This window comes from Lichenostomus cassidix, chromosome 2 (genome assembly GCF_008360975.1).
Source record: "Lichenostomus cassidix isolate B80296 chromosome 2, HeHo_3.0, whole genome shotgun sequence".
Classification (NCBI taxonomy): domain Eukaryota; kingdom Metazoa; phylum Chordata; class Aves; order Passeriformes; family Meliphagidae; genus Lichenostomus; species Lichenostomus cassidix.
The window spans coordinates 107,158,252-107,171,929 of record NC_139482.1 but is presented as its reverse complement, the minus strand read 5'-3'; positions in this window follow the sequence as shown (position 1 = coordinate 107,171,929).

Below are 13,678 nucleotides of genomic sequence, written 5' to 3'. Positions count from 1 at the left end.
CTAAAGGCAAAATATAATTGCAAGGTTTATACCATGAGTGTGTAAACATTCAGGTTGCATAAAGGAAAGATTCGTATGTCTGTAAATGTATATAAATACGCATATTTATAGAAATAGAAATAGCAATGAAGCAATGAGTGAGTGTGTGTGGCTGTTCACATCATTATAGAAGAGACACAGCACATACAACACTTATCTGCCATGATGCCAGCAGAGTGCTGTGTCACTCAGTTGCCCACACCTCACTTTAACTGTTGAATCAGGTGCAAGGCAGGTTGCCATTTATAGTGTATAATATGTTTCCTGTAAACGTGCAGGAAACATTTGTTTGAAGTTCTGAAGGAAGCAGTATTGATGTTCACAGAGATGCAACAAACTACTTGATGAAAGAAATCATTTCCAAGAAAGAGTCCTATGGGAGAAAGAGAGCCTGTTTATTTACACGAAGATCAAAGAAAATTTCATATGAATTGATGCTAAATATTTAGTACTTGAGTGACTAGTAAAGAACCCTCTAAACTTCTAAAGCAAAGAATAAAAATGGGAGTAAAATCCTGGTATATAAATATATACATAGGCTCTCTGTCTGCAAAAACTTTTTTTATTATTTGCATTATAGCAGTGTCTAGGGTCCAGCTTGAGATCAGACCCACTCCGTCATACTGTATGCAAACACTTAGCAAAATACAGTCTGTGTTCTGACAAACTTATCATGAAAACAGGCAAAGGTCAGGAAGGAGAACAAATTCTGATTCAATTTGTCTTAATTTCCCTTATAATTTCAAAAATATGTACATTAAATAAAATTGTCACTAAATTACTCCAAGCAATGGAAATTGCTTAATCTGTGTGTCAGGCAAACCAAATAGGAACAAAAGACCCCATATACTAACTGCTCCTGATGGAAACTTTCCTCAGGTTGTCTACCTGTATTTTCATTTTCTTCTTCATCTAAATCACGTTTAATTACAAAAATCAAAAACAGAGATGATTTGTGCTTACACAATTACATAGTTTCACAGTGACAGGATATTCCGTCACAGGCTGAGCAAGCACAAAAATTATGTGATAAACGAGTAGTGCAGGAATAGACACCCATCCACCAAAGAAAACTATCTCTCTGTGGGTTGTCAGCAACCTCAGCCTCACCCAAAATAGCTGCCTCTAGATGGCAGAAATCTCAGTCTCCCTCCTTAAAGGTGAATCCTGAGGTTTCAGGAGGAACTGTGCCAAACCTGATGAATAAGTCTGAGTGCCTGAATTTCTGCTGCTAGGGAGGGAGAAGGCTGTGAAATAGGTCAGTGGCATGTATTTCTCATAGCTCACCACCTTCTTTCCAGCTTCTAGCTGCAGATCCCTAACTCTGCAAGACCTCCCTCTAGAAATCAGCACAGTGCTAACGCACATCAGTGACTCTGGGACCATGGTTAATCTGGAGCTGGGCTAAATTCACACTTCCTCAAATCAGAAAAGCTTTGTCCTCCTATGTGTAATGTACTACTTTTCACTGTGTGCTCCTGAATAGTCCTCATTTCTGCTATACTTTTCCCAATAGCACATTAAGTGTGCCTTTACCATCTGTCACACGTGGTTTGTTTTCTCTCTTCTTCTTTATTACTACCAATATAACATAATATATAAAGAGTAGGAAGAGTGGGGTTGTTGGCTGCAAGGAGTAAATAAGGTGAAAAATTGACAACAACCTGCACCAGAGATTTATGAAAAAAACTTACTTGTTTTCTATTCCTTCACGTATTCAAAGTAGATTCTTCAAGCTACAGTCACTGGTATGGTATTCATTACTTTTTTTTTTTCCTCTCAAGGAGGAGTTATTTTATTTTAAACCTAAATAGTGAAAATTTTTCTCTCTCTGTGAAGGCTTATCATAAGCATGCTATAATACGAACTAGACTACCTCAAAGAAACAAAAGAAGTACCATTGCTTTAAACTCCTAACAACGGGATACCAGTAAAAAATTAAAACAAAATCCACTCTGTACTAAGCCTTGTGGACAGTTTCAGGCACTGAACTATACTGAGCCCAGGAGAATTGTCTCCCTTCTTTGCAGTGCCTAATGGAGGTCGTGTGCTCCTTGGCACTTGCAGCTATAGACTTGTGAAGTGTCTGCATTAATTCTCTGTGTGACCTCAGATGGGCTCATTTGCCTGTCACGGTCCCCGTTGGATACTTGACCGCTTAAGTCTGAAAAAGTCTGAGCCCTGAAGTTCTAGTCCAACCTCCTTGCCATGGGCAGGAACACAAAGAATTTTCCATATCTTCCCTTGAGAGCTCAGACCCACTAATGTTATCGTCAGAAAGATTTCTTTGAAATTAATTCAACTTTCCTCTTTTCAATTTCGTCGAATTTTGCCAGATAACATTGCACTTTCTGAAATCTAGTCTAACATTTTTCTAATCAATAGTTCAGTTACAGATATTATAGCTGCTTGGAACATTTTACAATTTACCTTTTATGGGTTTTTTAATAGTGGTTTATTGATATCAAAATATGTCACGAAATTGTATAGATTCCAACATCAGTTTTGATGGCGTGCTTTTTGAGGTCATGGGTGAAATCTGTAGCAACCCTAAAAAGGAATACATAGAGAGAGAAATGCAGAGAAATATAGAGAAATATTAGAAAACTAATCTTTTCACTCCACAAATGCATATAACTTTTTGGAAGAATATTTCCTATCCATGCTTTGAACTCAAATTACAACAAAATCTCTAACATATAATAAAACCATATTGACAGTTCTTAGCTAACCATTATATGTGCATATTAGGACAATGTAATTATGTCCTCATTTTCTTTTTCATCAAAAATACAGACCTAACAGGACACATTCTAATAGTCTGTCTCCTCTGCGTTTGATAAAATTCAATATTTTCATTAATGATATAAAAGGAACAGAGAGTAGGCTTATTAAGTAATAGGTACCATTTCCTGGGAGGGAGCAAAAGAATGCCAGAGGACAAGGACAGAATTCAAAATGATTTAATAAATCAGTGATATGGATAGAAAATATTACAAGATTTAGTAGTAGTAAATGCAAGATGCCATACTTAGTGATGATTAATTAACTACATAAATACAGGATGAGGAATAGAGGTCTATAGACAGTTCTATAAAAAAATAAATGAAGGACTGTGAGGGGTCACAAAGTGAACATGAGTCAACAGTGTCATGCTGTTGTGAAAAAGGCAAATGCCTCAGAATCTGTAAAGCAGGATGTATAAGAAAGACTATGACTGGAAGGAAATATGAAGTAATCCCTCTGCTTTGTTCAATGTTTTATTCAACACTATGGCCTTAGATAGAATATTGTGTCTCGGCCTGGGCAGTATGCTTCAATGAACTCACGGATCAATGCAGAGGGTCTAGCAAAAAAAAAAAAAGAAAAAGAAAAAAGTCACAAAAAGATCAGAGGTTTAAAAATATGGCCTATGGGCAAAGACTACAGGAAATGAGTAGTTTAATACTACTAAGTAGAGAAGACCAAAGAATGGTGTTTGCTTTAAATAACAGTTAAACAAACAAAAGGGATGGGATGATTTCTTGAAGTTCTTCCTTGCCCTAGGATTTCATGATTTCTGGCAGCTGAAGTAAATAGGCCTATAGTTCTGTGGTGCAGAGACAACAGCCAGAAATCTATAATACCTCCAAAATAAAAAGTAGATGTATCTTTACATTTCCAGAACTCTTACTGTAAGAACTTCCAGAGAAAAAAGAGCATAGCTGAGTCAAGAAAATATATCACCTTTAAGTAGCAGCAAAGAGTCTGTGTAATTCACTGGATAAGAACCTTTAAAAGTCTATTTGTACCATACCATCTATAACCTACTCCCACTCAGAAAATCATAGGACCTCAAAGATCATTTTGTTCCACCCCCCCTTGCCATGAACAGAGACACCTCTCACTAGACCAGGTTGCTCAGAGCTCCATCCAACCTGGTCTTGAACACGTCAAGGGATGGGACATCCACAACTTCCCCATCACTGTAAAAATGTTTTGAGATTTTTGATAATCATTTTGCTAACAAACTAAACGCTATTCAAGGTATAGCTTCTATACAAATATAATAGTCAAACAGATATATTAGGTGATATAGAAATTTAAATCTTGGTGTCTCTAAAATAACCACTTTGGGGTTTTTGTGTAAGCACAAAGAAGCAAATATGAGACCCTATAATAAAGGTCTTGGATGATTGTGTGCTGTACTTCTTAACACATATATCTCTGTAAAATCCTTAAATCAGCTCTTTATTGTACTCCCCAAATTGAAAAAGGGAATTGGTGAGGAAGTTTCAGAATTAAGTACTGAGAAATGTGGTGGTAAAAATCACTGCAAAATGAGCAGCTTGCACAATATAGGTCCTAAATACAGTTAATTTCTGCTTCTACAGTTAATACGGTTCCTGTGAATCTCAAAGGAAATGATATTAATCTTGTTTCATCCTGGAAGAAGGAGCTGCCTAAAAGGAAAACTGCTGAGAACAGAAAGCAGTGACACAACATTTGAGATGTTCTATAGAAGCAACATACGGAGACTGCACCATTCATCAAGCTGCACATATTCTTCCTTTGCAAACAGTGCTTTCTTCCCTAGCTGCCAAGGTGGTGAGGAAAATCATTTAGTTCGAATCATGTGAGTCCCCTGTGGAAGTACTGGACTGGACAGTACTTGCTAGGATTTCCAGACAGAAGAGGACAATACAGACAACTCAGAACAGCAGGGAGAGCATAAAACTAGAAAATCTTTGAAGCTGTGGTCTTTTGTCTCCTCCCCTAGGGAGCTACACTGAACTGAAAGTGTTGTACCAGAAAATTCCATGCAATCTTTCCTGTCCCCAGCTTCATTCCTGAAGCATGCAGACTGAAGACCCATGCTCCTCTTCCTACTGTGGTGGTTGGACATAGAATAACCTAGGCTTTTGTGTCACTATCAGATGTCATTGACACCAAATTAAAACAGTCTAAGGCTGCCTAAACAGGAAAACAATTCCACAGCTCAGAAAAAAATGGTACTGGACACCAAAAAAATCTGTGACTTGATAAGTAGAACAGAACACAAGGTAGCAATAACAAGATAAAAGTTTCCATTTTAGAAAAAAAGAATCTTATCAGCCACCCACCATGTGCTATAATTTAAAAGCTTTTGAGCAAAAAGCACTGCTTTACTGCTAAAAGGTTTAAAATGCTGCAGTATGTAGACCAAAAAGTCTTGATTAGCTGTGGCAGATGAGTCAGCAGAGAAACAGTTCACAGTGCAGTGCAGCCCTTACATTTTGACATGTATTGTTAAGGGCTCCCCAAAGTCATTCCAAAGAGGCAAAGAAAGAAGGAAAAAAAAAAAAAAAAAGAAAGAAAAGAAAGCGTGGCATAATGAATTTAACCTTGAAAATAACTTAAGGGAAAGGATATGAAAATGGAGGGCATGGCATTCCTCATCGTCATAGATTTTGTGGAGGTTTTAGAATTAGCATACAAAATTTAGTCATTCCTGCCACAGGGGACTCCTCAAGATGTCTATGTATTGGATTGTCCTGATGCACTCTAGGCAGAAAGTTGCTCTTGCAGCCAGGGAAGTAGTGTCTTAATATTATATACTACAGCACAAGCCTTTTTCTCTTTTTGAGGGAAAGAAAATGTTATACAAATACAGTAACAGATGTGCAGTAGTGCTGGATGACTACACACTGTGCATCTATCTGTGACTCTACCATCTATAAATCTAAATAAACAAAAATAATTTGATTGAAGGCTGGATAAAACATATCCCAGAAACATGCTGGTTCTGCAACACTGAGGTACAGTTAGTTCTTTCTTTCAGAACATGATGAAGTTGAGCTCCCTGAGCAGAAGTCTAGAAGGGAAAAAGGAAAATGTAAAAAAAGAGGTTCTGACAGTTCCAGATCCCAAGATATTTCTAGCAAAAGTCAAAACTCTGTCATTAATATTCCAGGTTTCTACAGGAATGAATTCAATGAGCATTCCAGACAATCATAGGAGACTAGAGTCTGGTTTAGATGTGGGATGGTTTTCTTTAACCTCTCAAGGTCTGAAGAGTTCCTGTTAAATATGAGAACGCAGAAGTGCTCTTGCATTATTTAGCATGGCTGCATGGGAAACATTTTACAGTGTCCTCTTCTAGGCATTGCTACACTTCCCAGTTAACAACCAGCTATAGAAGGCATTTGGATTAGGATATTGCAAGAAAGAGTTGCAGAACAGAATCAGCAGCTCACTGCAGAGAAAAGGTTAAATGCTGAGTCCACCCTCCTACTGGGGCTAAAAAGTCAAGGGCTGAGGTAACAGTCCCAGTTTCTCCTCAGACAGGGATGCATAATGGACCCACAGCTGCAGCAACATAGGGAAAAAATAATAAGACAACAAAGCTTTTCTCCCTGCCTTGTTAATACCAACAACAGCTTCTGTCTCTCCACACTGAGCTGTATATGCCTAAATTTTGAAAGATTACCGTCTTTTTTCTTTGTATCCTGAGCCTGAACTGTGCAAATAAGTTATGAATAATTAAGACTCAAGCCTATTTAAATTTCAAAGGTAGTGGAAGTCTTCCTCTCTAATTTTCTAGATTGGTACACACTGTTTTGATTCCAAAATATTTGTTAAATCAGAAGAGGTGGAGTTTTTTCCCTGTACTTTTTGGAACGTGATCAAAGTCTAAAAAGGTATTAGGATGAGGAAGCAGTTTCCAGAAGCATCATTTTCACTGCTGTGGGTCAAATCATGCTCTTTTTCTAGTATAAAAATCCTATCTTTCAGTTGTTACTAATACGGCTCAAAACTGACTTAGGAATATAAATAGAAATACTGATGGATTTCACAGTTTACTGTTAAATTCCTATCATCATTTCACATCATGAGAGGTTTCTAACCACACTGTTATATTTTGTACAATTCTTTACACATTCTTATTTTCACTAGGCTTATATTTCACTGTCTTATAATTGTACTGCATCTAAACACAGAACCATGGGGAGACAGGTAGATAAAAAGTGCAGATGGTGCTAAGAAAAATCTTTCAGCAGATCTTAAGCCAGACAGAACTCTGTGTGCTTTATATTGCAGCTGTGTGCAGTAACTGTAGACCATCATACTGCACAGATGGAAGTGCAAGTTTGAGGGCTATTGAGCATGTGGATTTTCCCAGTGTGTCACAATTACAGAAACATCTGTGCTAAATAACTTCAAGCTGATCCACAGCAAAAATTGGCAATGTTCAATAACTCTCAATATCCTCTTTTTCCCCTGTGGTGAGATGGCCTAGTGATTGCGAGTTGGACTATAGTATAAAACATGTAGCTTCATTATTTCAGGGCCTATTTAGAGATTTCTCCCATGGTATATTACCTAAAAAATCCATATGTTTTTCTTTACTTAGCTCTATAGAGCCTGAGTTTCAGAGATGCCACATGCCTGCAGCTATCATTGACTTCCATTAGAGGTGTGGATATGTAGGTTCCCTGAAAATTGAGTCCTGTGGGGATATTTTTAATTGATTTTGATTTGCACAGGGAAAGGGAACAGTCTGGGTGGTGTGTTCATAAAAGAACAGAAGGGAAACAGAGGCAGTTTGCCTGTAGGAAAAGATTAAAAACTATGAACACATCTGATATTTATATTGTGCCATAAAAACACAGAAAACATTTCTTTCTTTCTTTCTTTTTCTTTTTTCTTTCTTTCTTTTTTCTTTGCTCTTTTCTTTTCTTTTTCTTTCCTTCCTTTCTTTCTTTCTTTCTTTCTTTCTTTCTTTCTTTCTCTTTCTTTCTTTCTTTCTTTCTTTCTTTCTTTCTTTCTTTCTTTCTTTCTTTCTTCCTTCCTTCCTTCCTTCCTTCCTTCCTTTCCTTCCTTCCTTCCTTCCTTCCTTCCTTCCTTCCTTCCTTCCTTCCTTCCTTCCTTCCTTCCTTCCTTCCTTCCTTTCTTTCTCTTTCTTTCTTTCTTTCTTTCTTTCTTTCTTTCTTTCTTTCTTTCTTTCTTTCTTTCTTTCTTTCTTTCTTTCTTTCTTTCTTTCTTTCTTTCTTTCTTTCTTTCTTTCTTTCTTTCTTCTAGTGGAGGCAGTGAAGACAGTATTCTCCTGAAAAACTGTTATAGAACAGAAGACTTTCGCAAATACCCTAAAAGATATAATCACACAACCTTCAATACATTTAGAACACAATGCAGTTTAGGAAACTTCACTGTTCCTTATCTATGGCTGAGCTGGGACACTGTTTCTCTCCCTACATTCTCCTGCAGCATTGGAGCCTTGAGGACTTTTGGATGTAAGAGCATTACTCAAATATGACAAACTACCAATTTCTCATGCACTGCCACAGAATTACTTCAATCCTTGTTGTCTTTAATTTCATCTAGAAAAGCACCCCAAAACAGCCACCAGGTTTTTCTCACCTCCTCCCAGTAAAAGAAATAGAAGTACCCATATATTTCTCAGCTGCAAAGAGTACAAAAACTTCTGCCTAATGTATATTTTTCCATGCATTGTCCAATGTCAATTGGGACTTTCCAAGTGTATAATATTCTTCCTCAGTAACTGTGATCATTTTTTAATGTAATAGATTCAGCAGTAAGACTCCTTCCCTTATATCTAGTGTGGGTTTTATTTTCCCCATTTCCACCCCAATTTCTTCCAAGAATACTATTATTCAACTAAATATTTCCTTGACTGCTTTGATGTTCAGACTCTTGAAATATTAGTGAACTAGTGACATGCATCCTTTCTGACATTCAGCCAACTTAAACAATGTTAGTTCTTTCATCTTTATAAACCAGTCTCCGTTTTTTGATAATTACTGCTACCTGTTTTGAAATTCTTCCTAGTTAATCTCTGACTTTCTATGTACTGCAGCTACTATAATATTCTAACTACCATCACATCTGAACTACAGAGGAACTATAATCTTCTTGGTTTATGATATGACTCCTCAGAGGAAGCAGCCAAAATCATATTGGCTTTTTATGCAGCCTTATCTCTTTGCCAGCTCTTGCATAATTTTTTGCAGTTCAGTATATATTCATCCTAGGGTGAGTGCATAGCTAGTTGATGTTTGAATACAGGTCTTCTCTCCCTCTTGTTTCTAAGATGTTAAGCTTCTAAGTAGGAGCACTGTAAAAAAACAAAAACAAAATCAAATAATTTAAAAAAATAAACAAAGAGACAAAAACCCTCACCCCAACATAAAGGAGAGATTGAAAGATTGAAATAATTTCTTTTTTCCGCCTAGCCACCCATCCATCCCCAGTGCACACCCACCTGAAATCATGCAACAGCCCCTCTCCCAGAGTTCTCTCTGCCAACTCGTCAAATGATGCTGTTATTGTGTCCCCATAGCAACAAGCTTTCTGGCCTGAGTGACAGTATTTCCATATTGTCAGCTGGAAAATGTCCCAAATAACTCTTGGAGCACCTGGAGTTTTCCTGCTATGCAAATATCTTTTTCTTTTCCCCTCCCAATTCTTCTTATATTAAAGGGAAGTTATTTATACTCACTGCAACTGATGGTATGATGACAGCTGAGCTTTTGAAATTTGCTTTAAAATTCTGTAAATCTGTCCTTTCAGTGGAATTTATGTTCCTTATGAAACATAATTTGTGAATTTTAATGCCATATTTTAAATAAATTTAAAAAATACCAGTAACCTCAAGATCTTGATAACTGAACAGAGAAAATATATAATGTATTATGCGACACATACTTCATGCTTTTAAAGTAAATGAGAAACATAAGAGAAACGCAAAAGAACTGATGAAAGTGTTTTCCTCAAGGAGGAACACGTTTCTAACCTATGTATATCTAATACATTACTATATGCTATGACTAATCTTCCAGAGCAACAGTGTTTTGTTCATACAGACTGCTTATGCATATATTAAAAGGGAAGTAAGGTGAGGAATAAAAGCAAAATAAATCCCACCAGTCCAAGTGAATTGGGTGAAATTTGCACCCCTGAAAATATTGCAATTATGTCACCCATCTCAAATTTTAACAGTATTTTTCGGTTAGATTATTTAATCTCACTGACTCTTGAAGGTGACTACCAATCCATTTATCATGGCCACCTAAGGTCTTAACTGGAAGAGTAAGTGGGTGCTCTTGAAGCATGTGGAAACTGCATTTATCAATTGCAACATTCACGTAATATCACTCCAAGTTAGCGTGAGTCTAAAAGAGAACAGAAGCCAGTTTACTGTCTTTTGGACAAGATGTAAGTCTACACTGTAAATGGTGAAGTCAGCCCCAGTATCTGTCGCTGTTGAGCCGCTAGCAGAGAAAAAGACCCGGATTCTCAGCGTGGCAAGAAAAAAGAGCTTTATTATTTTGATTCCAACTTATATGGACTTTTCAGAGGTCACCCAGATTGGTCAGCCAGAAACTTCCCCCTAGGCCTGATTGGCCAGGCGTGAACTGTCCAAATCTCGAGACACTGTTTTAATAACATCCAAATTTTATATTTGTTTATAAAACACAGGAGAAAATTCTCATGGGAAAGACCTGTGCTAGCCAAAAGTATCTTTGTCAAGTTTTATGCCTAAATCTATCACCAAAGTTATCAACATAATTTCAACACTTTAACACCATCACATCCTTTGATTTGGCTGCTATGCTACATATTAAGCTTTCAATAATGAGTGACAGCTCATCCTATTAAGTGCATATTGCTAATTTTGTGGGCTTAAGACTGTTATAGTGCTTAATTAGCAACCGTTTGCAATGTTCTTTAAGAGGCTTTACTGAATAAAGGATTGCATGTCCAAAATATACCAATGCAAATAACACAAATTCACAAATTGCAAGTTTATTCTAAAAATTAGGACCCCATATGTGCAGGTTAGCTACAGGCATATGATAAAGAGAGAAGGAAAAATACTTATAAATTTGACATAAGTTATTAACCATTTATTAAATAGTCAGCATACTTTTAATCTGGGAATAGTGGATGAAAGAATTAATAAAGTCTGCTTCAGAGATCTGTTTTATTGCAAATATGAATTTTGAAATATAGTAATTTTATGAGGCAAGCCTCATAGACCCTATATAATAAACTAAAGCACACTTCATTCAGACATTATATTCTAGCTGTTATGTATATATGACAGAGAATTATTTAAAGGGAAATCCTTATCTGAGGTCTGCAAAAGCACTGGGTCAAGGGAAACATTGAGTTCCATAAATGAGACACTTCCTTGAGCATTGTTTCTGTCTGTGTAAGTACAAAATGCAATTCCCATCAAAACATCTGAAGTGGTTGGGTAATGAGCCCAAGTTGAGGGCAAAACTTGCCTGCATGACAGCAAAAGATGTGGGGTGACAGCAAAAGAGGGATGGGTACAGGACAATCTGGCAACTGGACAAGGTCTAGAGTGTGGGCACAGGAGCACAGTGCTGGGAGACATAACCTGATGGGGACATGAGCCACCCCTGTCCTCACAGGTAAGCCTGTCCTCACCCTCACACAAGTGCACAGCAGCAGATGGAATCGGCAAGAACTCACAACACCCTATCCCCAAGGATAAAATGCAGAAGCCCAACACCTGCAAAATCTATGCTTTCCGCAGGAAGAACGAAGGAAGGATGAACATCAAATATTGCACAACGTTAAACAAGTATTCAGAGAATCAGAGAATTACAGCATAACTTAGTTTGGAAAGGACCTCTAAGACCATGGGTCCAAGCATCAACACAGCATTGCCAAGTCTACCTCTAACAATGTCCTTAAGTGCCATAAGTTCATAGCATTCCATGCAAAGACCTCATGCCTGGGCTTTGGTGTTACTGCTCCACAACTGGGTTTTTTCCCTACTCTTTGCGTTTAGAATGCCATCAGTTTTAAATTCATGAAAGTAGTTGCTTCGAGCAGCATATGGGTTTTGCTGTACCTAATACTGTGATTTCTGACCTGACTCCCCTGGTTGTCTTTTTCCTATATGACTGGGCTCAGATCAGCTCATGCCCCTGCCTGCTGAGTGGTTGCTGCATTTAAGCTACATAAGGGTTACTGTACTTGAGTGTAATATAGCAAATGAGTGCACCAGAATCCCACTGAGGCAGCATGTAGCCTGCGGGTACTAATGGTTCATCAAGAAGACCTTAAAGCCTATTTAATGCCAAAGACTAAAGATCTTTATATTTCTTTCTGCCATTTTGCAATTCATTGCAGAGTCGAAGTCAGAAAGTGAAGGTTTTTTCCTCATGTAGCAAATTAAAAAATGAACAACTGGGTATTATGTGTTTCTTTATAATACAATATGATTCATGCCTCATCCTTCATGCAAGCCAATAGTTCTTTGATTTAGAGCCTGGATAGCTATAAACCATTATTACAAAGTAATCTGCTACAGAAGAATTTATCGGACAAATCCCTTAAGTAAGGGTTCATGGCTCTGCAACCCAAACATCCTACATCTATCTATTTAATCTAGCTAATTTATCTATCTCTATATTTATAAAGCATCCAGTCACTGGTAGCCAGATACCAACAGTGTAAATGTAGTTTATTGACAAATGGTTGCGCGGGGAGGGGAGGGAGTAGACAGACAGAGTTCTGTCATTAAGAAAATAAGTGTTTTAAGAAATGTGATTACTGTGTTGACATATTTTATAAGATTTTATATTCTTTCACATTGTGATCCATTATAGTATTTTTATTTGGACTGGAGCATTTATCTTTGCCAGTAATAGCTGGTGTGGGGTGGGGAGCACCGGCAAGAGTAGCACAGATGAAGAGCCCCAGATCCTTGCCTAAGCACCAGTGTCTCCTATCACACAAGGAACTCCTTTACATGTTACACTTGTTAGAAGTGTTACTTAAGTAATCAAAAGTTCAATTTGGGAAAAATCAGTGCAGTTTCATTTTCTTTGTCCTTATTATTCATAGTGCCTATGTAAAACATTTCCAAATTGGGAATATTTTCTCTGTAACTATATATCTCATTATTTATGAGGAATGATTATGCTCATTATGTATCTAGGTTGGTATACAGACAATTGAGAACGGCATTCATAGAAATGAAATATCCACATTTAAGCTCACACAAGAGAGCTGTTGTTTCATAAGGACAATTCCTGTTGCTGTTCTTAATAGCGAAGGTCCTGCTGTGCTACTTTTGTTTCTGCTATGATGGGACAAGTTCTTGCCTGCAGGCGAGACTGAACTTCCAAAATGATCATGTTATTCTCTGTGTCTAGTAAGCAATGTGGAAAGCATGGGGGTTTGATTTGAGGATACAGGAGAGCTATAAGGATTTAATGTCTGGAATGAGTCACACTGCTAGAGTTCACTCTGCCACTGGTCAGTTGTCCTTTCTTTGCTTATGTAGAGTTACAAATCATTGCATGCTGGTATATTAAAGGACTATTTCTGCATTCGTTGTGTCAATGAAAATTTTATAATGGCAGGAGTTTGTCTTTTTTTTTTTTTTTTTTTATTGTTTCAGTGAACAAGAAGCATGTGAAACTGTAGCAAAGGAACTCCTAGCCAGACCATAGAGCTTCAAACTTGAGCTGACACATTGTGGTGATGTATATGTAATGCAAATGCTCTCCATTTTCTGCCAGAAACTAGGCCATCTAACTGTGCCCTCTGGAGCAGTGTGAATCCCTAGCTGCCTCTTCCATGCCTCTTCCCAAAAGCTTCAGAACAGCAAGTCCCT